Source organism: Peromyscus leucopus, chromosome 14 (assembly GCF_004664715.2).
Source record: "Peromyscus leucopus breed LL Stock chromosome 14, UCI_PerLeu_2.1, whole genome shotgun sequence".
In the NCBI taxonomy this organism is placed as follows: domain Eukaryota; kingdom Metazoa; phylum Chordata; class Mammalia; order Rodentia; family Cricetidae; genus Peromyscus; species Peromyscus leucopus.
The window spans coordinates 23,217,738-23,243,474 of record NC_051075.1 but is presented as its reverse complement, the minus strand read 5'-3'; the positions used below and the strand labels follow the sequence as shown (position 1 = coordinate 23,243,474).

Sequence of the window (25,737 nt, the reverse complement as noted above, 5' to 3'; positions counted from 1 at the left end):
GGACACAGGGAATAGGAAACTTTGTACCTGATTATCCACTTATCTAGAATGTTCTTCCTCTCTCCTCATCTAAGTGGATGGTCTCTCCTTCATTCAGCCTGAAGGGCTTTCTCTCCGGAAAGGAGCCATAGCCAGGTCAGGTCTCCCATCTGAAATTAGTTGCTGATAATCAGAATGCATCTCTCATGCCTGTTGTGTTCAGAAGACACTGAAGGTAAATATTAAGGGTTGTCATGTTGGAGAGTACAGAGCCAAAATAAGCAGAGATGGGACATAAAGAGTGGAGAATATGTAATACTTGCAGCAGCTTAGGAGAGCACAGTCTTCATTCTGAAGGCACCGTCCTCCTTGAATATAGAAAGCATGGGGGTTTTATTCACAGAGCTTCAATGTATCCATGGATGGGGAGGTCCATTCCTGAGCATGCTCAGTAAAAGGATATACTACATCCCTGAGCATGCTCAGTGGAGGAGGCCATCACATTCTTGAGCATGCTCAGTCTAAGGTCATGATGCCCATGCTTGAAAGATTAAAATGACAGAAATGTTCATGGCCATGGCCGTGCACAGTCTCCAGTGTAACTCCAAAGCTGAAACCAGAGGAGGGGACACTTGGGAGGTACAATGACACAGGAATCTGTCCAAGAAGATGCCAGCTTTGGTTCGTGGCTGACAGCACCACCATGGACATGTGACCCTGTACTGCCACCTCTAGGACACAAGACTCAGGGCGTTGTTTGAGCCCGGGAAGCCACCTCTACTAGACTTGACATTCAAAAACAGCTGGTGAGCCATGTCCACATCACTCACTGGAAGTAGGAGTGAAACGCAGTTATGACATGCCAGGAAGCTTTGAATAAGAAGTCTGTGTCCGTCTGGCCTTTGTGTCTGGTCTCTTTATTCCTCTGCAGGGCTTGCAGGGATGCTGCTGGAGGCCTGAACATCCCTTTTGTGAGAGTTTCTATTTGCTCTACAGCCTCCAGTTTCAGGGAAGTTTGCCCCTCCTTTGGCTTGTTCATGGCTCTGCCCCAGTCCTGGAGTGAAGTGTGGGTGCCCTGTTCACTGACAGAAGGCTCAGGGAGCCCTCAGTCTCCATGATGGACCAAAGGCAGATGGCAGTGTGACGGTGTGTGTTTATTCATAACCATGTATGGCTTATTTCTATTCACGGACCTTCATGCTTGCTGAGCACAGATGGTGTCTAGCTGCCACTAACCAGACAATAGATGCCCCGGGCTCCTTTCTGCTATTATTGTCAGACATTGTACTTATATTAGGCAGGAGGCTGGCTCCAGGAGGGACTGTCAGATAGGCCTTCCAGCATAAGACGTAAAGGAGATCATGGGCCTGCTCGGGGGCCCTGAACAGAATGGAAAGATGGCGGTAGTTGACTGGTGGTCCATGTGGTAGTGTTCACCCCACCTCAAACCAGGATGAGAAGTCGGTGGTGGTCCATAGACCAGGGCCTGTAGAACAAGCTGGTAGCATTGGTTGGTGACCAGGAGCAGTTTCAACTCTCTTCAGTGACTTGCAGCCAGGGGATCATGGGAAGAATGCGGCTACTGTTTTCTCATGGAAACTATGGAACCTTGGGGGTGCTTAATCACTATCTATAGCTGGATGTGGTGACACCCACCTTTGATCCCAGCACTCGGAAGGCAGAGGCAGGTGGATCTCTGTTAGCTCAAGGCCAACTGTCAATAATCAGGCAGCTCCACAGTTCTAATATCGTTCTTTCTACAGTTTGACTGGCCGCATCGCCACACCCAGCAATGTTTACTCCTCTGTATACGGCTGGGTGAGGTCCCTCAAGAATCTTTCAAGTTTCTGTTCTCCTGGACATGTGACCTTTCATCACAGTTGCACTGGATGGAACCTCAAGGGCAGGGCAGTGAGATTAAGCATCAAGAAGTTCCTGAGCCCATTTCCAAGTGAATGAGAACATGACAATCTATACAGCCTAGAAGAGACAGGACAGGGACCTGAGATCAAGAGGGGCCGTATTTCCTCAACCTATGTTGGTGAGGATGAAACCTCTTATCCACTGTGTAAGGGTTGCTAACTGCTACACACACACACACACACACACACACACACACACACACCCTTTTGATTCAGCAATTGTATCCATGGGCTTCTATGAGGTCAAACGTAAATGACATTGGCAGAGAGCTAAATCCAAAACTGCTAAGCACCGCTTCTCATAACACCTCCAAAGACATCAGATGCCTACCAAACACGGAACTGACTGGGGAAGTCAGTCTGTACAACAGCGTGCTACAAGCCATTGTTCACCACAGGGTCGGGGATCTCACAAAGGTACAGGCTGGAGAGACGCATCAGGGCATAAAGTGTGAGAGCGTGAGTACGTGCGTTCATATGCAGTGTACCCACTTATAAAAGCTAGTCACAGTAGGAGAGATGGGAGAATGCCAGGGCCCTTTGCCAGCCAGTTTATCTAAAATGGTAATCTCTAGGCTGGAGAGATGGCTCAGCAGTTAAGAGCTCTGGCCGCTCTCCTGAAGGACCGGGGTTTAATTCCCAGCAACCACATGGCAGCTCACACCTGTCTGTAACTCCAGTTCCAAGGGATCCAACATCCTCACACAGACACACATACAGGCAAACCACCAATGCACACAAAAGTGAATAACTAAAATCTTCCTCCTTCTCCTTCTCAAGTCAAATGTATCAAGTTTTTCATGTTTTTTTTTACTTCACATTTAAGAGTTTCATAAAGATTTTCTTCTGCATTTTCTTTGAGAATTTCATCTCACAGCTACCAAGGATTGAACTTAAGACCCCACGCCTGACAGGCAGTCCTATGCTCTACCACTGACGTGCAGCCCCAGCCATTTTTGGAAAAAGTTTAAGGCTCTTACATTCCGGTATATAATTAACTATGCATTCGTGTTTAAAAAGCATTGAGTAAGTTAGCCGATTTTTATTATGTGTGTACATTTGTCTTAGCATCATTTATTGGTGAAAATAAAAGAAATGAAGACAGAAGGTGGGGGAGAGCTTGGGGAAGGAAATTAGTTAGCCTTTCTCACATGGAGTTAGGTCAGCACTTTGTTTAAAACAAATGGACAGTGGTACAGGGCTTTTTCCACGTACTGTCCAATGCCTAGACTCATTGAAGCAAAAGGCACAGCTTATGAGGAGAATGGGAAACAAAATATGCAAAATTAAGGAATTTTAGAGAGCCCAAATGTCAAAAAACTGGTGGACAGACCAACATGAACTCTAGAAAGTGCCTCTGAGCCCGAGCCCTTGAATCTGAGAGGTCTTCAGAGACAGGCGCCTGGGATGGCTGTGCTGCTGTGGCTAGGCGTCAAGTCCCTGGAGCTGGCAGGAGCCAAGCGTCCCAGCAGAGGTTGGAGACCAGTGGCCTAAGCTAGAGAGCTGTCTGGGAAAAGGCTGCACTGGGGCCTAGTCCTGGTCCTGGCCTGGTGGTTTTCTACTCATTCAGGCCAAAGGCTTTCTTTACACAGGTACTGAGCTCCTTCTAAGTAGGGACCACCCACTGCTCTGCTGGTCCAGAGAGGAGGATAATTCCAAACATCATCTTAGGGGTCTCCTTGGAGAACCTGGTTTCCAAGTAGGTCATGTAAGAGGCACCTTGGATCAGGAGATTTGGAAGCAACATGGGGTCGCCGTCAAAAGCTTTGGGGGAGTCACCAGACAGCCTGGTAGGTGAGGCAGGAGAGCTTGCTAGCCTTGCATAACAGATATTCCATCCGGTTCATGAGCTCCTGGCTCTCCCTGCACAGGGCATGGTTCTGTTTCGGGAGTTCCTTCATTATCCTGACCAGTGCATCAGTCCTTGGTACTGCACCCTGGGCTGCGATCCCCACCCCTACCCCACCAGGCTGAGTTAGTTCGTTTTAGTTGTTGACTGGATTAGGATGTAGAGACGTTGAAAAGCACTGTTTGAGGTATGTCGATTGAGGGCGATTCCACAGGTTATCATGGGGCTGAGTGGAAAAGCACAATCTGGTCAGGTATGTGAGCACAGGGGAGGACACAGAACAAACACGGAAGGTGACTTAAGTCCCACCAAGCTCCCCAAGCAGAGGAACTGAAATGTCTAGGATGCAGCCAGGTGGTGATAGTGCACGCCTTTAATCCCAGCACTCGGGAGGCAGAGGCAGGCGGATCTCTGTGAGTTCGAGGCCAGCCTGGTCTACAGAGCGAGATCCAGGAAAGGCGAAAAGCTACACAGATAAAGCTTGTCTCGAAAAAAAAAAAAATGTCTAGGATGCAATAAAATCCACTAGTCAGTCATATCAGGAAATCACACATTTAATGAGAGAAAAAAACAAAACAAAAAGCCTGGTGTAAGTACTGAAATGAATCCTATTGACATTATTTCACAAGAGTTAAAATGTTTACAATAAAAATCCTTCAACAGACTTCCTTGAAACAACAAAAAATAACCCCAGCAAAGAAACAGATGCTTTAAAATACGGAAACTGTAGAACAGAAAAATACAAGTAAAATGGAAAAGCTCAGAGGCCAGGGGCTGAGGAGATGCTCAGTGGTTAACAGTCCTTGTTGCTCTTGCAGAGAACTCAGGCTCAGTTCCCAGCACCCACAGGATGGCCTACAACTGTCCATAACTTCAATCCCATAGCATTTGGCACCTTCTGGTTTCCTCAGGCACCAAGCATGCACACAGTGCACATACATACATACATGCCAGCAAAACACTCAGACACATAAAATAAAATAAAAAATCTTAAGGAAAAACCAAAACCAAAATAACAACAACAAAACAAAACAAAAACAAAAACAAAAAAACCCTCATTGGACAGACCCAGAACTACAGCAAAGACTACAAAACCTGAGAATGTAAAGACATCCGGGTTCATCAACCGGAAAAGCAGAGGTAAATAAACTGAAAACAAACAGAATACCTAGAGCCTTAGTAACCTGTGAGAAATACTCACCTGAACACCCAAGAAGCTAAGATTCCTATCATCTGTGTTCCAGAAGTTAACGGGAAAGAGAGTGGTGCCCCAAAGTCCTCAAATAGGACCTGTCAATCTCCCCAATCTAGCCAGAGACAAAAAAAAAAAAAAAACAAAAAAAAAACAACACCTCAAAATCCTAAAGGTAACTGTAGCTAAAGGTTAAACCAAAGCAAATTAATAGTAAAATACATAGTAATTAAACTGCCAAAAAACATAGAGAGAAAAAAAAAAAGGAATCTTAAAATTGCTGCGATGAAAACAGTACCTGTTCAGAAGACTGGATGAGTGGCCGCAGATCTGAAGTCAAGACTAGAAGTTAGTGGCATGTCTTTCAAGTGATAATGGAGGATGAGGAATCAGGGGAGGGGAAGGGGGGGAGGAGGATGAGGAGTTGGGGGAGGGGAGGAGGGGGGAGAAGGGGGAGAGGAGGGAAAGGGAGAGGAAGGAGAGGAAGAAGGATCTACTAACCCTGAGTCCAAAATCTGAGAAAAGAATCCTGCAGAAATGGAGGGTGTGCAGTGAGGTGGCTTAGTAGTTTAAGGAGCTGGCTGTCTAACCTGATGCTCTGGATTTGATCCTCAGATCCTCCATGGTAGAAGGAGAGAGAGATCTTCTTCCTTTTTTTTTTTTTTTTTTAAGACAGGGTTTTTCTGTGTATCCCTGGCTGTCCCGGAACTCACTCTGTAGACCAGGCTGGCCTCGAACTCACAGAAACCCACCTGCCTCTGCCTCTTGAGGGATGGGATTAAAAGCGTGCAACACCATGCCCGGCTCAGAGAGAGAGAGAGAGTTGTCCTCTGTCCTCCACACACCAATCCGATGACAAGCATGCCCACAGAGAATAAATAAATCTAATAAAAACAAAGGCAGAGGACTGGAGAGATGGCTCAATGGGTAAAGCACTTGCTGTGCAAGTTTGAAGACCCAAGTTCAAATCCCCGGGACTCCTGTATAGCCAGATACAGTGGAATGCATGTATAGTCTCAGGGTTTCTATGGAGACGCGGGAGGTGGAGAGGGTAGACCCTCAGAAGTGTGCTGACCAGGTAGCCGGTTTGATAGAGACATTCTACCATGATCAAGGGGCAAGTCAGGGACCTAAGGGCATCCTCTGCTCCCCTCTCACCAACGCTCACATCACACACATACAAAGGGGTGCATCAGGCACTCTCAGAAGAAAGAGAACTAAGAATGTGCTGTTCAGTCACCCCCTTAAAGACTGGTCTCGGGGCCTGGTGCCCTATTTGTAGCTGAGCGCTCCACAGATGCTTATTCCCTATGCTTTGACCAGTTCTGAATTGGAAAATTAAATTTCCACATATAATATTAGTACACACCTTGTAACCCCAACAACTATAAAGGTAAGAGGGGCCGAGACGGCTCAGCCCTCCAAGGGCCGGCTGTGCCAGCAGGATGACCAGTTTTCCAAACCTAGGACCCAGGTGAAAGCAAACCAACCCGGGAGGCCGAGGCAGGGTTGTCTTGGAGGCCCCTCTGGAGAGAGGAGCCGGGGGTCTGGGGATTAAACTCCGGTGGCCATGGCCTGCAGCAAACACCTTACCCCCCCACCCCCATCATCTCCCAGTCCCTATTTGGATGTTTCAAGAGAACACACATCTCTTGTGTAATTGAAAAAATTATAAAGAAAAATATAAGGCCGCTCATCCCCAGGAAAGACAAGGACCTTGCAGGTCGGATGGCCACACATAGGTGCCAGGTGATAAGACAGATGGAGGAATGGCAGCCTAGTTACAAGTCCTTCACCTAATGTCGGCTCTAGGGCAGTCTCTGGAACAGAAAAGACAGGTGATAGCCACCACCCCGGGGTCTCGAACCCTGGGAGCTTGGGTGCTGTTGTAACTCAGTCACTCAGCGATATCTCAGGACGCCTGCTTGGAAAGGACTTTCTTGTAGGCTCTAGGTGGATGCTATACCCCAGACTTCACTAAAGTGTCCTGGGCTGAGGCACCCACATAACCCCGATTTTTCTGGAAGAAGTTGGAGCCTGGGCCTGCCTCCCACTTCCCCCGGGGCCAGGGGTTACCCCTACAGAAGATGCTGTTGGAAATTTTCTCAGAACTGGGTCTCAGAAGATGACTCCCATCAGCTGGCACCTGGAGTCCATTCTATTTCAGCTCCTCTGGGTGGTGAATGTTGGAAGGCACGGCCAGAGCATCCTGTCTTCTCTGCGCAGCTCTCAGGAACCTGCCGAGGCCACTGCAGAAGGCCAGCCCTTCCCTGGGAGGACCCAACTGTTTGTGGCTTCTGCGAGACAGCCCTGGTAGGAATCAGGTTTGGATTTTACTCCGTCTCCAGGCCCTGCTGGAGCAGAGAACCAGCCTATGGCTCAAGGGGGAAGTAGGCCTGTGCTCTGGCCCTGGGCCTGTTGTCTGTACAAAAGCATCCACACACTTACGGCCTGACCAGTGCAGTTTCAAGTGGTCTACACCTCGCCTAATTCTCCCAGCAGCCCTTGGAGGGAGGGCTTAACGACTGTTTATTACTTCTCATCTCTGGATTTTGTCGTTTTCATGTTAGCATTATTTTGACCCCGCAAGGGACATGACTCTTTAGCCCTTGCGTGTTCTTTCCAGACAAAGGTCCCCTAAACTAATGAACCATACAACAAATCTCTTTTCATGCACACTAATTTTTCCTGGCCGATCCGAGGCCTGCAAGATCACACTGGAAAATGCGATTCTCAGTGTCTGCTCTCTGGTCCCTTGCTTTCACAGCCCACTTAGGGGAGGACTTGGTCCAGCTGAGGGAACATTATTTGGCAAATAATCTGATCAATTTCATTTATATTCCTGGCAATGAAATGTTAAGAGCCTACCTCACCGTTACATCATCTGGATAGAGCGGAGTCCGCAGGAGGAGATTAAATTTTGGAGCAAAGATCCAATTTCATGGAAATAAAACGCCTTACCTAAGTACATTTTAAAACTCTTTAGTAGAGTAGTTAATACCAATTAAATTGTGGGCTGTCTAAATCATGAATTATCAATTCAGACATGATTTTGTTTCTTTTCTGTAAGTAACTCAGGATTTTTTTCTCTCTTTCTTTTTTTTCTTTCTTTCTTTTTTTTTTTTTTTTTCCCACTCGGATTCAGCCATTCAGTCTGAAATGTCCTGTGTTGCTGAGAAAGCAGTGATGGGAAATGCCACGCCAGGTCAATGCTTTGTGTAAGATAGGAGCTGGCATGCCAGGTACATCTAGGCTTGATCAAGTGCAAGGGTTATTATACTCAACAAAGCTAGTTCAAATAAAAAGGACAAAAGTGCACTTGGCTTCTGCCCTGAAGTTTTTGAGAGGCGTGGAAACAACACTGGCCAGTGGGGTGGTTAGAGACCTAACAGACGGAGCGGAAACCGAGAGTTCCCTTCAAGCTGAAACTGTCTACCCTTGGACTCAGTTGAGTAATAATGCGCTGGTTTGCATTCAAGAGCCAGGCTAATCTTGTTCCAAAAGCACGACTTTTGTCTTTTTTTTTTTTTTCCCCAGAGCTGAGGACCGAACTTAGGGCCTTGCACTTTCTAGACAAAGTGCTCTACCACTGAGCTAAATCCCCAACCCCCAAGCATGACTTTTGATACGTTGCTTCTCACTGCATCCGTGGGTGGGTCCTCTGAAAGGCACCCTTTAGCTCGGGCCATGGCCTTTACCTATAACAATGGAAGCCTACAACAATGGACAAGCTGGAGTCCTAGAGGATACCTGTGCCTACGCTACGTGCACACTCTGGTGTTCTGCGCAACCACAGCGAGGCAGCTCTTCCTCTTTCCCAGCTGAGGAAACTACTCAGAACAGTTAGGTGGCTTTGCCAAGGTCGCCGGGAAGGAGCGGCACAGCAAGACTGGACCCCAGACCTCCAGGTCCTCGGCGTTTCTTTTCCTTCCTGCAGGACAGATGGCAAACAAAGCAGGGGTGAATGGAGTTGGAGGAGGCCGGCTTTAAATGCTCAACGCCTGGTCTTTTTTTCTCTCTCTCCCCGTAATGGGTTATTCACGAGTGTTCCAGGCCAAGCCTCCTAAAGGAGTGCTTATTCAGTAAAAAGCGCGCACGCAGAGGCTTCATTCTTGAATTCTTCTTGCTTCTTAAATAAGATCTCCTTTGCCTGCCTCCTAAGTCAATGGGGGGCGGGGTGGGGCTTTGGGTTTCTAGCCAACACTGGCCTCTTGGGCATGAGCTGTTTGGGGTCCATCCTCACCTATAAGATAGAGTTAAGCAACACAGGTCCTCTGGAATGGAGAACACTAGGGTACAGTTTGGAGCATTTGGGCAGTGTGCCTGGGGCCTCCCTTCCATTCCGATGTCAGATGCGCTTTCCAGGGAGGAAAGGAAGCATTAGCTTTTCTTCTTGACACACTTAGGTACCTGCCTTGTGACACATGGCCTTCAGTCTACTTAGAAAGTATGAAAGACTGTCGAAATAAGACTAAAATAAAAAATTTGTTTGGGGGGACTTTGATCCTTGGTAATTTCCCACTTAAGACAGCCTTTCTGGAAAGAGTTGCTTCTTACATTCCTGAGTGCCAACTCTTTTGAGAAATCTCATTCTCTCTCTCTCTCTTTCTTTCTTTTAGACAGGGTCTCTCTATGTAGCTCTAGCTGTCCCAGAACTCACTTTGTAGACCAGGCTGGCCTAGAACTCACAGAGATAACCCTGCCTCTGCCTCCTAAATGCTGTGATTAAAGGTGTGTGCCATTACACCTGGCTCTTTGTGGGAAATTTATAGAGGTCGTTTTGTGGCTCTTCTTAAGAAGACATCTCAGATATTTAGGAAATACTGTTGGACTTTATTGGTAACATTTTTCCAACGTATAAAAGCGGTTGAGAGAAATTGCTTTAGGAGTGGATAAATACTGAGCTGATTAAGACACTCCATGTGTGAGGAAGTCTCGGTTTTGTGTCTGTTTCTTGAGGGGAACCTTGTGACTGATGTGTGTGTAGATGTCAAAATGTGACTTGGGATTAAGGAGTAGAAGGCCTGTTTGTCTCTTGAGGACTTCTGAGAAACAGGACTTAAGAGGTGAGCATCTGGACTTGGTGTGCTGGTATTTCAGCGCGTTGGAGTAGCCGCCTGGTGGATCTGGAAGCCTCTTGTCTTCAGAGCTGGGGGTGGCCAAGAAAGGAGCAGGGGCTTGGGGGAAGGACCTGAGGATTCACCGACTATCTGGATTCTGGAAATTTTACTGGCTGTGTGCCATAAAATGCTGGACGTAGGAATTTCCCAAGAAACTGTCTCCGTAGACTTTTCTTTTTGCAAACAGAGGGCATGCCACAATTCTGAAAAGGCGGGGGACAAATTGCCCCCCCTCCACAGTGTCTGCCAGTATATTGCTATGGGGGAGTTCTGCCTCAGCGAATTCTCTGATTCGGGGCTTCTGAGTGTGCTGTCTCAGCCAGCTCTCCAGCGGCCAGCTCTCCAGCGGCCAGCTCTCCGGCACATCATTTCCTCCTATTTTTCTGCTTATTCATCCTGTGGCCTGTGTTCCTCTTGACAGCCCCCCCCCCTGTGGTGAGAGATAACATTCTCAGTACTTAAATCCATCTGATAAGTTCTAATTTTAGCCAAGCCCACGGCCTTTCCTCCTGGCTTCTTATTTTCTTAGGCCCACTCACTCCTCGGCCCTGTGTGGCTTTCTTGGCTGTTGGCTGGCAACCTCGTGCCAGGGTTTGCCTAACTGGCTGTGGTGAGCAGGACCTGGGACGGTGGCGTGAGTGACTTCCAGGGTGGGGACACTTTCTCCTGGGCGTGGGGTGCTGCTTTTAGCAGGGCCATTCACTCTTACCTCCTGCTTCCCCTGCATGGTGTCTGCGAATTTCCTTCTGTCTGTCGGGAAATTTGTGTTATCTTGATGAAGGACACCCGCTTTAAAAGAAAATCAAGACATCTGTGACTTCTGATGATTAGCAAGGCCATCTGGCAGCAACAGTGCCCTGTAGCCACTAAGACTTCCACAGTATGACAACTTACCCTTCAGTCTTTGAATTGAGATTTAATCAAAGCAGCCCGCTGTCCCCCCAAATGAAGGGAGAGGGTTCGGTTTCGGGTTTGGCGTTACATGACGTCTGTCTATTGCTCTTCTAGATAGTATGTGGGAAATAAACTTATCTCAGTACTTAATATACACACGTTCTTTTTCTCCTTTTAAGCCTTTGGCCCAGCATGCCCCTTCCTCAAATATAACCAAATATGGGTCCAACCAAAGCTCTTCCGACAAGATTGCAGTAAGGAGTTTGCAAAGGAGGACAGGGCCTGCCTGGCAGCATTCCCTGGAGGCGGGTGTGCATGGGAACGCTGCTGCCCCGAGACTTGAACTTTGGGGCCTCTGACTTCATTTAGCTCTCAACGGACCAGTTCTCTCACTCAGCTCTGTCATCCATCATGCATGTGATCACTATAGCACTGTAAGCAGCACTGGGACATGGGGTAGCTTCATAAGGTGGAACGCTCGTACCAAATGACGTACTACTGATAAAATCTGTGTCGCTTATGGGGTGACGGGCTCAGTGGCATGGTTTAGGCTGTTCGGTTGTTTCCGTGGGGGCTGTGGGCAGATTAAGCAACTGGAGCTATTCCTTTCCTAGAATTAGACCATGGCAGAACAGATAGGTAAGAATTCTCGGGGTTGGGGATTTAGCTCAGTGGTAGAGCGTTTGCCTAGCAAGCACAAGGCCCTAGGTTCGGTCCTCAGCTCTGAAGAAAAAGAAGAAGAAATTTCTAGGTCAGAGAACATACCTCAGAGTATGCAGCAGGCTCTGGGTTGCAGCCTCAACTCTGAGGGCGGGGGAGGTGGGGGTGGGGGGGTGGGGGGTAGAGGTAGATTCCCATGTGTGTCCACAGTCTCTAGAGTTATTAGTCGTTCAGGGTTCAGATCAAGATTAAGTTTGTCAGCCTATCTTACCCACCTAGATCCCACAGAGGTACTGTCTTAGCCCATTTTTCGTTCTTATAATGAAATGCCTGAAGCAGGGTAACTTTATAAAGCAAGGAGGTTGATGTAGCCCCCAGTCCAAGATCAGATGGCTCTGTGGGTTCTGCCTAATGATGAAAACCATTGCGGTGGGAGTGAGTGTGAGGGCCAGTGAGTGACTCGGGAGCCATGACTACTCACCCTCCAGGAGATGAGCACGTGTTCCAGAGCAGAGCTCAGTGACCTCAGGCACTCCTACCACCACACAGGGAACAAGCTTCGGCCAATCGGATCACAGCGGGCACTTTCACTGTTTGATAACAAGGACAGAAGCATGTCCCAGCGACCTGCCTCCTGAGACAGACGGCCTGCCCCACTAAAAATATGCTTATTATCTTATGAGTGTTACACACTTTGCTGAAGACTCGGTCTGTCACAGAAGCTTGTGGAGGTTCAAGGGTCAGAGTCCTTCAATCCCCTTCTTGCCACGGCGCTCTAAAGCTGGCTGAGCTGTGGCTGCAGAATGCAGAGAGAAAATGTCTTAGTCGGGATTTCTATCTGTGTGAAGAGACACCACAACCACAGCAACTCGTACCAAGGAAAACATTTAGTTGCGGGCTGGCTTACAGTTCAGAGGTTTAGTCCATTATCATCACGGTGGGAAGCATGGCAGCATGCAGGCAGACACAGTGCTGGAAAGGTAGTTAGGAGTTCTACATCCAGATCTGAGGGCAGAGGGAAGGGAGAAATTCACACTGGGCCTGGGTTAAGCATCTGAAACCTTAAAGCCTGCCCCCTGTGGCGCACTCCCACCAACAAGGCCACACCTATGCCAACAAGGCCACGCCTCCTAATAGTGCCACTTCCTATGAGCCTATGTGGACCATTTTTATTCAAACCATCACAGAAAAGGATCCCAGGGAGCAGGGCTCTGGCTGAGGAGGCCGACTGGGCAGGCCCACAGACAGGAGCCTACAGCACTTCCCTCTCCTCTCGCTTCCAATCAGGTCTCTCCTTGGAGCTGGGAGGATAACAGTGTTAGACATCGTCCCTTCCATCTTGCTCATTAGCAGCAGGGGGAGGTGGTGGCATCGGATGGTGGCTGGCTGTGCAAGAGTCTCAGATTGGCTTCTGTCATTGCTACTTTGTTTGGAACAAGAACAAGAGATTAGAAAGGCCTTTGGCTGGTGAGATGGCCCACTGGGTAAACACCCAATCCTGAGGACCCAAACCCAGGTCCCAAAGGCCAGATGTGGTAGCTGGTGTCTGTAATTTTAGTACTACCACGTCTTATGGGGAGATGGGAGGTAGAGACAAGAGAATCAGGCAGAGACAGGAGAATGGGTCTGAAGTGCGGGTATACAACACAGTACCAGAAATAACAAGAGAGACCCTGCCTCAGAAACAAGGTGGAAGGAGAGACCCAACTCCCCAAACGATGTTCTCTGACCTATACATACAAGTCATGACATAACATCTGCACACACATACACATCTGCACACACATACACATCTGCACACACATACACATCTGTACACATATACACATCTGCACACACATACACATCTGCACACAGATAAGAAAGGACTTCCAATAAGGACAACACTTACCTGGTTTCTGATTGCTCTTGTGATGGTACAATGGACCTTTTCTCTATTATTATTATTATTATTATTATTATTATTATTATTATTATTTGATAGGGAGAGTAGGAGCAAGAAGACGAAGTCTTACTCTGTACCCAAGCTGACCTCAGACTTGCAGAAAGACTCCTGCTTCCACCTCCCAAGTGCTGGAATTACAGGTGTAATTAAAGGCACACTGCTGTTTTCTCTAATTCCAAATACACAGTTGGCATGTCATTCTGAGTACCTGGATATATGGACATGGGTAAAAACCATGAGCCTTTGAAATAGGCATTATGGGCTGTGGGACCTTGAGCAAGCTCTATCCTCTGTGTGCATCTTTTTCTTCACCTATAAAATGAAGCACTTTCCCCAGAGGCTTCTATAAGGCTTATTCAGTGAGTATTTGTAGAGTCTTAATGTAAGAGACATTATGGTCAAGACTCCATAGTGTCTGTCCAATTGCCACGTCCATGGGTGCTAGATTCGCGTCTGATAAACCAGTATAAAGGGAGATAGTAACTTGTTGCCAAACACAGGAGTGGTAGACACTGCCTTCCTGCTTCTCTGGGCAGCTGCAGGTCTGTGACTCCGATTCTCCAGGGACTGGGACACTGGGAGCTGAAAATCCAAGTGTCGGGGCTTGTCCATGCCAAGCATAAGCATCAGACTCTGACCTCGGGAGCTTGTCTGGAGGAGCGTGGCAGAGGGTGCAGCCTGCTGGGTGGTGGCCACAGCATTGCTCCTTCCACAGCTCTCCTAACTTGAGGTGAGTGGCCTAAGCACGTGAAGAAGACCTGACCCACTCGAGCACTTAGATCCACACAAATCCAATCAGGTCCTGGAAACTCCCGAAGAAGCCTGGCCTTGGCGATGACCTATACAAACGAAAGTAACGTTGTTATGAAGTTTCCTCTTCAAGGAGAGTAATTACATCACGGCCATTTCTTATCTTATTAGATTATGGCCAGCTGCCTCTAAAAATAAAAGCACTCTGCATTTACTATAGGTCAAAGTTAATGTTTCCTCCAAATTCCAGCCAGAGTCATGAAGGTAGAGACGATCACAAAAAAACAACTTCAAGGCCATGAAGGGTGGACATTGGTGACATTTAACCATTTGTGAGTGCTGTGTTCTTTCAGAGTCGCAAGCCTGAAGGGTCCTGCAAATGTCAGCCAGAGACTCCTTCCCAATACCAGGGGGAACTTTTTCTACAAAACCACTCTGATCACGATTAAGGCAGATTGTGTGTCTCTGCCCACGGGAGAGGAAGTGAGGTAATTCAACTGCCAGGGCTCTGGACCTATGAATTAGTCTCTGCTGCAGTATTCTCAGGCTTGAAAAAGGTTTTGGCTCTGACAGAAGGGAAGGACACTGGTCCTGAAAGTGAGACAACTTGGGTTGACAAGCTGAGCTAGATGTTTGTGGTTGTGAACTGGCCACAAGGGCAGGGTGTGCCTCCATGGCCCTGTCTTAGGGTTTCCGTTGCTGTGAAGAGACACCCTGACTGTAACAACTCTTACAAAGGGAAACATTTAATTGGGGCTGGCTTACAGTTTCAGAGGTTTAGTCCATTAGTGAGAAGCATGGCAGCGTGCAGGCAGATACAGTGCTAGAGAAGTAGTTGAGAGTCCTACATTGTGCAGGCAACAGGAAGTGGTCTGAGACACTGGGCCATATCTTGAGCATATGTGAGACCTCAAAGCCCGCCTCTACATCGACACACTTCCAACAAGACCACACCCACTCTACAAGGCCACACCTCCTAATAGTGCCACTCCCTTTGGGGACCATTTTCTTTAAACCACCACAGCACACACGAACTATAGTGTAGGTCTCTAAGATTTGGTGATTCTCTTAGCTGCCAAGAGCCAGGGCCCTGGGTGCGGGACATTGTCTTAATCACCAATGTGTCACAACAGCTTTATAGACTGTAAGAAGAAACATGTTGTGTGGGAAGCAAGTGGACATGGAGGAACTGTATTTTTAAATTCCAGGCCAGCTACTGTAACTCTGCCATCCAAGTTAAACACTCTTTTTGTGCCTTATTTCCCTTCTCTGTTTTTTGCTTGTTAGTTTTTGTTGTTGTTATTTGTTTTTGAGACATTCTCACACTTGAGCTCTGGCTGATCTAGAACTCACCATGTAGACCAGACTGACCTTGATCTCACGAAGAACCCTCTGCCTTTGCTTCTGTCTCTGGGATGAGTGTGCACCACTGCGTCCTGCCCCAGTTTTCTCCTTTGTGACCTTGCTTGCCTTTATTCCCTCTAACGATGACTCGATTGCTCACTCAAACCGAGAGTCTGACTTCTTCCAGCTAAAACAGTTTTTGTGCCAAAGGACAAATGTCCCCACCAAGAGGGACAGTCACACAGTCTAGATACGGCTTCAGAAGTCACTGTTAAGTAAATCATCAAAAATGAGTGACAGGAAGACCCAGAGCCATCTGGGTGACTGATGGAATTGTGTGTGTGTGTGTGTGTGTGTGTGTGTGTGTGTGTGTGTGTTGAGAGCTGTTAGGATCAATGATGCTTGAGAATTCAAGGGATGTGGGTGGTAGACATCAGGTGATTCCCTGGCCCACCCTGGGCTACTCTATCCCATAATGGCAGTTACAGAGACCTCCAGCTCCACTCCCGGGGCAGCACTAGGGCTCAGCCTCATTGGCAGAGGAGGTCTGCTGGCTGCTTGCAGCCCTGGGAGGAAAGGGCCATGAAGTAGCAATCCGTGAAATAGGTGCTAATGGACTACTTCTCAGCTCCAGAGCCGATCCTCCACACTCGATCACGCAGCTTTACCGCATAAACCTTTCCCCTCTGGCTTTCAAGAGTGTTAGGCTCTGTGAGCGGAGGGTGCTGGGGGCACACCACAGAGCTTTCCTGCTTCCGTGCACACCCTTTTCTTGCTCGCACTCTTATCTGCCCTTTGGGTGGCTATCTGTGGCATATATGGTCACAGCCACTGCACCCAGGTGGTACTAATCCTCTAGAAGTTTCGTCGTCGTCGCCGCCACTGGCCCATCCTGTGTGGTGTGCTGGCTGTGCCCAGGGTGTGACAGGCTGCAGCCTGATCCTCTCCAGGAAGTGTGGAAGCTGGCCCCATGCAGGCAGGAGCAGCCCATCCCGCGCTCTTCTTGACTCTCCATCCAAGGGTTTCTCTTCCTCGGCTCCAGAGTGTCCTTGTGCTTTAGTGTATACTCACTCACGCACAGTTTCGCATGTAAAACCTCCCATGCTCAATTCTCCATTCCTGCCTGACAGAGAACTGTCCTCAGGAATAGTTCCAGGAGACAGGCCCCTCCTCCCGAGCGCACATGCACCTACAAATGACACTTGGGGTGTTTGGGGTTAAGTGCAGCACTCCCTCTGTGGCAGGTAGCCTGGCTCGGTGGACCAAGCTGTCACCCGTGAACAACTGTGATTGAAATGTCAATGGCTGCACAATCTCGGGGCCCCGGGCCAGGCGCGTGACCGCTGTGATGACTGTGTGGACTCTGACACTGAGTGAACTTTCTGGCCATTACCAGGGTATTTACTGAGGGAAAATGACAAGGTTGGGCCCTTTACCCTCAGTGTGGGTCACTGTCTGAAAGCCTGAGCCCCTATTCCAGCTCTAGAGGAGTTATTTCTTCTGGCTGATATTGCTGGGTATATGCTGTAAAAAGTAATTGTGTGAGCTCTTGATATAACACATTCACAGCGTTCCAGATTTCTCACATTAACATGTAGGGGATTAAATGAGAAAGAATGAAATTCTGCAACGTGGAATGTCAGGTTAGATTCTGATAAAAGTGACAGTCACTGCAATTTTTTCTTTTTACATTAATTTTGTGTGTGCAAACATGTGCAGAAGCATAAAGGCAGGTGGGTACCATGGCATGTGTGTGGTGGTCAGGGGACAGCTCGTGGGAGCTGGCTGTCTCCTCCTACCGTGGGGGTCCTGGGGATGGAACTCAGGTCGTCAGGCTGAGTGGCAAGTACCTTTACCGATGAGCCATCTCACTGGCGCCCAAACTGGCCATCTTGAAACTCTGAGTTACAGCCCTTGACTCCGAAGAGTGTCTGAAGAGACTACTTTTCCTTCGCACGGAAATCCTGTGCCTCAGAAGGGAAGTCTCGTCCTCCCCAAGGCTGTCCTTAGCTGACATTTTTCTCCCACATCCATTAGTTCTCAGTAGGCTCCAAGGATGTTCACCTGCTCTGATCTGAGAGGCCATCAGTCAGAGGGACACTAGGAGAGCTTAGAGACATTGTTAATATTACAAGTGTAACAGCTCCGGAGGGAAAGGTATCCGAACAGCTGTGAAGGAGGGTGTCCTGGATACCTCCAGCTGTGAGGTTCTTATCCTGACTTGTTGGGAAGTCAGGATATATTTGAGGCTGGGTTCCTGTGGGGGATGGTCTCCCTGCAGGATGTGGCAATCCTGAGAGAGAGCAGTTACAGCTCAGCTCTGCTCCACTCCCCAAGGGAGTTTCCCCGCAGAGGTATCCGTTTCTTCTCAGCGCAGCCCAAGTTGTTAATTCTGCTTCATTCTGTTAAGGGGAAACCCCTGCAGAAATGTAGCAATCCGCTTGAGCTCTGCAGAAAAGTTACTTCTGCTCGGCTCCCAAGGGAGTTTCCCTGCAGAGGGGTCCGTTGCTGCTTCTGCTCTGTTCCCCGAGGGGAGTTTCCCAGCAGAGATTCTGCTCCGCACTGGCCAAAGAAGGTCTTCACCCAAAACACTTTCAAGAGATTTACTTGGGAAGGAGGAATCCAGGAGAGTGGCTGTCTCTGCCAGGGTGAAGGGCAGCTGCTCACCGAACAGGCACAGAGCTTATATAGGGCTTCTTAGGGGCGGAGTTTTTCTGGGAAAAGATTTTCAGGGAGGGAATTGGTCAGATTTTGATGCCCTTGAGATTGAACAAGCTCAGACTGGCTAGATGTTGTGCTCAGGGATTGGTTGGTTTTGTGTTCAGTAGGTCAGGGGCACATTTGGCTCTGGTTCCAGGGCCAAAGTGTGTTTCTCTGGCTCTGGTTTCAGGGTCAGGGTGTGTTTTTTTTCATTGGCTCTGGTTTCAGGGACAGGGTGGGTTTCTTTGGCTGGCTCTGGTTTCAGGATCAGGGCGAGTTTCATTGGCTGGCTCTGGCTTTAGGGTCAGAGTAGGTTTCTTTGGCTGGCCCTTATATATATATATATCTCAAGACCACCCTAGAGAACACGCATGGATGAAGAGTGCCTGATGGACTTTGAGGCTCTGGGGTTAATGTCCAAGTCATTGTGAGTCTTATAGTTCTGTGGGTTGTAATTAAAGCTGTCTCCTTCACTTTCTTTTAGTGACAGCAGACAGCATAGAGTTCAATCAACTATTAATATCATCATACTCGTACTCACTATTATCATTATTCTTCATGCGACTATTCTCAGGATAAGTATTTACTCTCATTTAAAAAAAAAAAATGTCTCCAGGGTCTGGGAGACGGCTGAGTCAGTTACGTGAGGGCTTGAGTTTCGTCACCAGCACCCTCATAAAAAGCCAGGCAGGTCAGCAGCACGTGACTGTAATCCCAGAGCTGGGGAGGTGAAAACAGGACACACTGCCAGTCAGGCCAGCTGGATCATCGGGCCCCAGGTTCATTGAGAGCTCCCGGCTCAAAACCTAAGGTCACAAGCCATTAAGAAAGATACATGTGAGGTCAACTTCTGGCCTCTGCATGCATGTGCACACAAGTACTTGCACATATGAACACACACACATACACACACACACACACACACTCACACACACACACTCACACACACTCCATTCCAGTGTTTATGTAAATCTTATTTTAGGGCTATCTCTTGGAAACAGCTGTGTTAGTCCCTCTCATGAAAGCTACCTGCTGTTATCACCAGTGTTCTGAGTTTGACTCCCTGTTTCCTAATTTCCACGTTTGTTTTGTCCCGATGCTTTAATTTTTTTTTTTTTATTGTGGGGGCGGGGAGCAATGGTTGCTTGCTTTTTACACTTTACCTGACTTTTCCCGAGACAGCGCTTCAGCGTGCCGCCGAGGCAGGCCTCAGTCTCCTGCATGCCAGGATTTCAGGCATGTGCTACCACACCCAGCCAGACCACTTCCTTCTCAATCCTGTTTTCATTTTGGTGGTTTCAAAACAAAACCCTGCCTACATCTTTCTGGTCTTAAAATTTTGATGAACCTGAATATCCTTTTTTCTATCTCCTAGATTTAGTCGGTATGTATAGGTACTTTCCTAAATAAGAATATCCCTACACTTTGAATTTCTTCCTGTAGCCTACCCACTTCTCACATGATGGTTACCTAAGATAATCTCTCACATCCTGTTTTCTGTACTAAAGAATCTCTAAGTTGGGCATGGTGGCTCGGTCTTAGAAACCCGGTACTAGAGGCAGAGAAATCGGGAGTTCAAGGACAGCCTTAGCTACAAAGCAAGTTCGAGGCTAACCTGGGTTATGTGAGACCCCCGTGTCAACAAAACAAGAAAATAAAACGCAGAAAAGAAGGTCATTGGCTTTAAGTCCCCTCCCCTACTTCAGTATCGAGCCCGGGGCCTCCGTGTGCCAGGCAAGGCTGCACTCCTAGTCTGGCACTGTATTTCTACTTCCTGTTTTCCTTTTTGATTCCTGTCTTCCTCCTGAGCAAGAGAAGCCCCTGGTCCTGTTTCCAGAGGTGCCTGTGGGTACCTGGCACAGTGGCCCTCTTCTTACTAGAATGTTTCTCTGACGTGGTGTGGTCTAAGCATAACCAGGGTGTGTGTGTGTGTATATATATATCACCATTTTGTCTCCCTCCCACTACCCTCTCCTGTCTCCCTGTCCCCTACTTGCTGACCTCCTCCTTCCTCCCCAGAGTCCCCCTTCCCTTGACTTTTGTGTCTGTATTCCATTTCACTCTTTCTTCCCCTCCCCCACCTTAAGAGCTCATCCTCTGTAACAAGATTTCTTATTGGACTTTCTTTGCACCACCGGCCCTCAAATAATGACATGGAGACTTATTATTAATTATGAAATTTTGGCCTTACCTTAGGCTGGTTCCCAACTACCTCTTACGACTGAAATGAACCCATTTCTATTCATCTACGTTCTGCCGCGTGACTCTTAACCTCTCCTCCACTCCACAGGTCTAACTCCCTCCGTGTCTGACTGGTGGATCCCGCCTCTCTTCTCCCCAGAGTTCCTATCTCTGCCCAGAAGTCCTGCCTATCCCCTCCTGCCTAGGTACTGGCCATTCAACTCTTTATCAAACCAATCAGGTGCCTTAGGCAGGTGAGGCAAAACATAGACACATTTCATACAGTGTAAACAAATACCTGAAACAATCTTCTTTGCTCATAATCCCCTTTATACTCTCTCTCTCTCTTACACACGCACGCACACACATATGCAAGCACACATACAAACACACATAAATTTAGATTTCACATCAGACAAGACATGTGACATTTGTCATCCTGAGTTTGGCTTGTTTCCTTTACCATAATGACTTCAAATTCAGTTCATCCTCCCCCCTGCAGATAATACAATTTCCTTTTTTCCAGTTAGATAAAATTCCATTGTGTGTATGTGCCACATTTTCTTATTTTTCCGTTTATTGATGGATACCTGGGTTGGTTCCGTTTCCTAGTCACTGTGAATATCAACCATAGCAATAAGCATGAGTGTGCAAGCATCTCGGTGGTGTGTTGACGTTAGTGTATATCCAGACATAGTGCACCTGGATGACGTGGTAGTTCTATTTTAGTTTTTTGAGGAACCTTCTTGCTGACATCCACAGTGGTCCTACGGTGTTCTGTTCCCAGAAGCAGTGGCTATGAACACCTTTCTCTTGCTCCCTTGCCAGCATTTGGTGTCCTTTTCTTGATGGTAGCCATTCTAATTGGGGTGAGACCGAATCTTTTTTTTTTTTTTTCTTTTGGTTTTTCAAGACAGGGTTTCTCTGTGTAGCTTTGTGCCTTTCCTGGAACTCACTTGGTAACCCAGGCTGGCCTCGAACTCACAGAGATCTGCCTGCCTCTGCTTCCCGAGTGCTGGGATTAAAGGTGTGAACCACCACCGCCTGCTGAATTTTTTAAAGCCGAATATGGTTCATTGTAGGAGGGAGGAGGTCTTAAATACAGGCTTACAGCACAGGGGAGAACCCCTGAGGGCAGAAGTTTGCTACCAATGTTTTACAATCTTGGATCTAAGCTATTAATGCCCATTATGCAGGATACACAGACAAAGGAACTTCCCTTAAGCATTCAGGAGAGTGAAACCCTGGAGGGAATTAGCAATGGGAGGATATCAAGGTCAAGGTAAGCAAGCAAGGCAACAGTTATCCAAAACGGGGGGGGGGGGGGGGGGGGGGGGGGGCAGAACCCTTAAAGGAGTTTCTGTTTACATATTCCTGGTAGCCAAGACTGATGAATACCTATTGGCCTTTTCATATTTCTATTGGCCACTTGTATTTCTTCTTCTTCTTCTTCTTCTTCTTCTTCTTCTTCTTCTTCTTCTTCTTCTTCTTCTTCTTCTTCTTCTTCTTCTTCTTTTCTTTTGGTTTTTCGAGACAGGGTTTCTCTGTGTAGCTTTGCGCCTTTTCCTGGAACTCACTTGGTAGTCTAGACTAGCCTCGAACTCACAGAGATCCACCTGGCTCTGCCTCCCAAGTCCTGGGATTAAAGGCGTGCGTCACCACCGCCCGGCTTTGTATTTCTTCTTTTGAGAACTATTTAATTCATTAGTCCATTTATTGATGTTTTTGGTCTTTAATTTTTCTAGTTCTTTATATATTCTATTAATCTCTTGTCTTGGCAAAAGGTATATGGAGGTATGTCTTCAGTCTGGTGAGTTTTTTGTTTGTTTCTTTAATTGTGTAGAAGCCTTTTAGTTTCATGGAATTCCATTTTCCAATTCTTAGAATTATTTTCTGCACTAGAGTCCTTTCTGGGAGTCCTTGCCTATACCCTTACCCTAACAGTTTCAAAGTCTCAGCTCTTACATCACTATCTTTTTGCTCAGGGTGAGAGATCTTGACCTAGCTTGTGTTTCTCCATGTGGCTTTTCAGTTTTCTCGGGCCATTTGTTCAAGAGGCTAACTTGTTGTTGACAGCATTGTCAAAAGTTCGATCTAGTGAGTGTGTTTCTGGATCCTCCGTTCCACTGGTCTACATGTATACCTTTGTACCAGCACCGTACAGTTTTGTTATTATGGCTCTGTACTGCAGCTGGAGATCAGGTATTGTGATATGGCCAGCACTGTTTTTCCTGCTGAGGATTGCTTTGCTGTGTGGGGTAAATGTAGGTTTCCAAGTTTTCTATGTAGTTGTATCTGTTTTGTCTTATATATTATAGTCATTTATTAGACATATGCAATTTTAAGGTTTCTTAGTATCTTCTTCGTGAATCAAACTTTTTGAAAGTCATAAAACAATCCTTTTTTTTTCTGGTAACGCTCTATGTTTAAAATTTCTCTTGTATGCTGTCTATAGAGCCATCCGAGCTTGCTCCTTTTAATTTTATTTTTGTATAAAATAAAATAATTAATTGCATGTGTAAATGCCTTGTGAGTATGGCTATAGATGTGAGCTGTGTGGGGTGTGTGTATGTGTGTGTGTGTGTGTGTGTGTGTGTGTGTGTGTGTGTGTGTGCAGTGTAAGCATCTGGGCATATGTGTGGCCAGAGGACATGTTGGATGTCTCACTCTATCTCTCTGCTTTGTTCCTTTGAGGCAGGGTCTCTCACCGAACAAGGAGCTAGGCAGCCAAACCAGCATACTCCCCTGACCCTCTTGTCTCTGCCCCTTCACACAAACTTCCTTTCAGCACTGGAGGTATAAGCATGCATGTTGGCCAGGCCTGGCTGTTTATGAGGATGCTGGGATCTGAACTCGGGTCCTCATGCTTGAGCAGTAAATGCTCTTGCCCACCCATTCATCTCTCCAGCCTCATTCTCTCTCTCTCTCTCTCTCTCTCTCTCTCTCTCTCTCTCTCTCTCTCTCGACTTGCCTTATTTCAGCTCTGTAATCGGTCTGTTTCTTCTTTGCAGTGGAAAGCAGCGTGCAGAAACTGAGATCAGACACGAAGTGTGCCCTTTGGTACAGAGATTTAATTTAATTAGGTCCCGTGGAACTCTAGCCTCCAGTCATGATGGAATGGTTGTGGCTTTGAAATCAGAGCACCTGTGCTTGGCCATATGAGACCTTCACAAGACTGGGTCCACTGACACTCCCCTTTGGAGGGTGGGGGAAGGGGACAGTCGGTGACATGAGTGACTCCACCCCTCCTTGAGGATATGTACGCTGTCAATAATTTCTCAGGGAAGACTCCGCTTAGATAATAAGTTGCCGGGCTTCCTGTAAATAACCCCGATTAGACTCAGTGGTTGCTCAGTTTAGACCTGGGTGGAATAGTTTCTTTTGTCTCTCCCTATCTGAAGAGAACAGCTATTTGTTTACATCTCCCAGGAAAAGTAACACAAGCATCCTTTTCTGTAGAAAGGAGTAAGAAATCAAATGTGTTTATTCTGTTGATGTCTCAGTTCCATCACACACCATAGGTCCTTCCTCTCCTGGCCACAGTGGGTCCTTTTACCTCTTCTCTCACAGTGAAAGCGTAGGTTCCCAACAATATATTTGCTCGGTCCTGAAAAGAATAAAACGTATTTTCTGGTTGCTGGGCCACCCACAAACATACTAAAGACAGGTTGAAGTTTCTCTGCAGTTTGCTTTTGTCCCTAGATTAAAGTGTTTGTCATTAATAGTGGGTTGTGAGAATATGGTTCAGAAATTATTTAGGTATTTTCCTTTCCTGGAGTGGTGTGTGATCAGGCTCTGCCCTGCTCTAAGTTTTTAAATACTGTGGGAGACAACAGCTTTCAAGACGTGCCTGGCCCTGGGTTGATTCCACTTTGGATGCAGAGGCAGAATGGTTTCACACCTACATAGATGCCACTACCTGTCCAGCATGAGACACGGGGCACAAACCCATAAATAATTTATTCATGGCCGTGGAGAGGTGCCACACCTGAACTTTGAGAAGTCAAATGAGAGGCTGTGCCGATGGACATATAAAACCATATCAGAAAAACAATGCTAAAATCTTAGTGAACACACACCAACAAGGGTCCACTGCCTCAGCAGGACCTCACGAAAAGGATACCTAACATCTCCATGGTAACAGCCTCATAGCTGACTCTCCAGCTACTTGCTACACAGGCCAAGGGACCAATAGACAGGGAACTCCCAGCTAAGCACAGTCCGAACAACTTGACATGGTTTACTTGAATTGTTGTGCACCCGTCTGTGAAGACTCGGACCCGTGCTTGCCTGAATGGCCCTACGCCTCCTCAACGTCGTTGGACCCTTTGCTGGGCTGTGTGCACCCCCAGCAGGACTCCACTTCAGTCTTACCTCACCACTGCATCTTACCAGCACCGACTGCATCTGTGTTAGCTCTCTGCCTCTCCCTCCAGGGAGGTCTCCTTGAACTCTGTGGTCTCTTTAGCCCTCTGCTGTTCTGTAACACGCGTATGTATATGATATACACATCGCTGTGCAAAGTGCGGTGTGGGATCTGAGAAGCCCTCGTGAGACGGCATCCAGCCATGTCTACTTCGGTAACCTTTAGCGTAGCCTGGCTTCAGCCTGCCTGCTTCTGCACCCCCAGGGTCTTGTTCTCCAGCCCCTGTATCACGGCATGCTCTACCCTTCCAGGTCTGGCTCCTCCCTGGTAGTATCCCTAGGCTTTGTGCCTTGTTCCTGTCAATTTGACAGCTACCAAAAGCAAACCTGTGCATTTACTATGACTTTATTTAGAAGTGGACTCCCTCTCTGGGCATCAGCGGTTTCTCTCTGCCGGGCGCCGGCATGCACTTACTTTGCTTATTCTAACTGGGCTTCGAGTTCCCAGAGTGTGATGGCTATGCAAACTCTCGGATACTCTCTTGTGGTCTCTGGCCCATTCTCCTCTTCTGCAGGAACTCTGTCTGGATGCCCTTGACTTTTCTGGATTACTAGATGCCTTCTTTTTGTTTTTTTATTGTCTATTTAGATTATATTCAAAATAACTTTAATTCACAAAAGGAATCACAATCGATGAATGCTCCTGATCGGCTGTTAGCTGTCCTTACAACCCTACAGCCACAGCATCCCGAGGGGGAAAGACTACCCTGAAATTGCAGGGGTGTGCCACCATGCCTGGATGGTTATCATATTTTATCATTCCAAGAGTGTATTAG

General features: G+C 47.4%; 1 long non-coding RNA gene across 1 annotated transcript in view; it reads left to right on the top strand.

Moving 5' to 3' along the window:
- Positions 1 to 25,737, top strand: part of LOC119088974 — a 50,971-nt gene that overhangs the window by 4,012 nt on the left and 21,222 nt on the right. The window lies entirely within an intron of this gene.